A 2,312-nucleotide genomic window follows, 5' to 3' on the forward strand; every position below is an offset into this window, starting at 1 on the left:
GCTGCTGATGGTGGGGTGGAGGAACAGAAGCCTCCAGCTGGTGATGTCAGGGTGGAGGAGCAGCAGCCAGCCTCCAACGGCTGATGGTGGGGTGGAGGAGCTGCAGCCAGCCTCCAGCAGCTGATGGCGGGGTGCAGGAGCAGCAGCCAGCCTCCAGCTGGTGATGGCGGGGTGAAGGAGCTGCAGCCAGCCACCAGCAGCTGATGGCGGGGTGCAGGAGCAGCAGCCAGCCACCAGCAGCTGATGGCGGGGTGGAGGAGCTGCAGCCAGCGTCCAGCAGCTGATGGTTGGGGTGGTGGAGGAGCAGCAGCCAGCCTCCAGCAGCTGCTGGCGGGGTGCAGGAGCAGCAGCCAGCCTCCAGCAGCTGGTGGCGGGGTGGAGGAGCAGAAGCCAGCCTCCAGCAGCTGATGGCGGGGTGCAGGAGCAGAAGCCAGCCTCCAGCTGGTGATGGCGGGGTGAAGGAGCTGCAGCCAGCCTCCAGCAGCCAGCCTCCAGCTGGTGATGGCGGGGCGGAGGAGCAGGCAGCCTCCATCAGCTGATGGCGGGGTGTAGGAGCAGCAGCCAGCCTCCAGCTGGTGATGGCGGGGAGGAGGAGCAGCAGCAGCCAGCCTCCAGCAGCCAGCCAGCCTCCAGCAGCTGATGGCGGTGTGTGGGAGCAGCAGCCAGCCTCCAGCGGCCAGCCAGCCTCCAGCAGCTGATGGCGGGGTGGAGGAGCTGCAGCCAGCGTCCATCAGCTGATGGCGGGGTGGAAGAGCAGCAGGCAGCCTCCAGCTGGTGATGGCGGGGTGGAGGAGCTGCAGCCAGCGTCCAGCAGCTGATGGCGGGGTGCAGGAGCAGCAGCCAGCCTCCAGCAGCTGATGGCGGGGTGGAGGAGCTGCAGCCAGCCTCCAGCAGCCAGCCTCCAGCTAGTGATGGCGGGGTGGAGAAGCAGGCAGCCTCCGTCAGCTGATGGCGGGGTGGAGGAGCAGAAGCCAGCCTCCAGCAGCTGATGGCGGGGTGCAGGAGCTGCAGCCAGCGTCCAGCAGCTGATGGTGGGGTGGAGGAGCTGCAGCCAGCCTCCAGCAGCCAGCCTCCAGCTAGTGATGGCGGGGTGGAGAAGCAGGCAGCCTCCGTCAGCTGATGGCGGGGTGGAGGAGCAGAAGCCAGCCTCCAGCAGCTGATGGCGGGGTGCAGGAGCTGCAGCCAGCGTCCAGCAGCTGATGGTGGGGTGGAGGAGCTGCAGCCAGCGTCCAGCAGCTGATGGTGGGGTGGAGGAGCTGCAGCCAGCCTCCAGCAGCCAGCCTCCAGCAGCTGATGGCGGGGTGCAGGAGCAGCAGCCAGCCTCCAGCAGCTGATGGCGGGGTGCAGGAGCAGCAGGCAGCCTCCAGCAGCTGATGGCGGGGTGGAGGAGCAGAAGCCAGCCTCCAGCAGCTGATGGCGGGGTGCAGGAGCTGCAGCCAGCGTCCAGCAGCTGATGGTGGGGTGGAGGAGCTGCAGCCAGCGTCCAGCAGCTGATGGTTGGGTGGAGGAGCAGCAGCCAGCCTCCAGCAGCCAGCCTCCAGCTAGTGATGGCGGGGTGGAGAAGCAGGCAGCCTCCATCAGCTGATGGCGGGGTGGAGGAGCAGAAGCCAGCCTCCAGCTGGTGATGGCGGGGTGCAGGAGCTGCAGGCAGCCTCCAGCAGCTGATGGCGGGGTGCAGGAGCTGCAGGCAGCCTCCAGCAGCTGATGGCGGGGTGGAGGAGCTGCAGCCAGCGTCCAGCAGCTGATGGTGGGGTGGAGGAGCTGCAGCCAGCGTCCAGCAGCTGATGGTTGGGTGGAGGAGCAGCAGCCAGCCTCCAGCAGCTGATGGCGGGGTGCAGGAGCAGCAGCCAGCCTCCAGCAGCTGATGGCGGGGTGGAGGAGCTGCAGCCAGCCTCCAGCAGCCAGCCTCCAGCTAGTGATGGCGGGGTGGAGAAGCAGGCAGCCTCCATCAGCTGATGGCGGGGTGGAGGAGCAGAAGCCAGCCTCCAGCTGGTGATGGCGGGGTGCAGGAGCTGCAGGCAGCCTCCAGCAGCTGATGGCGGGGTGGAGGAGCTGCAGCCAGCCTCCAGCAGCCAGCCTCCAGCTAGTGATGGCGGGGTGGAGAAGCAGGCAGCCTCCATCAGCTGATGGCGGGGTGGAGGAGCAGAAGCCAGCCTCCAGCAGCTGATGGCGGGGTGCAGGAGGTGCAGGCAGCCTCCAGCAGCTGATGGCGGGGTGCAGGAGCAGCAGGCAGCCTCCAGCAGCTGATGGCGGGGTGCAGGAGCTGCAACCAGCCTCCAGCTGGTGATGGCGGGGTGGAGGAGCTGCAGCCA

The sequence above is a fragment of the Nothobranchius furzeri genome, unplaced genomic scaffold (genome assembly GCF_043380555.1).
Source record: "Nothobranchius furzeri strain GRZ-AD unplaced genomic scaffold, NfurGRZ-RIMD1 Scf268, whole genome shotgun sequence".
Lineage (NCBI taxonomy): Eukaryota > Metazoa > Chordata > Actinopteri > Cyprinodontiformes > Nothobranchiidae > Nothobranchius > Nothobranchius furzeri.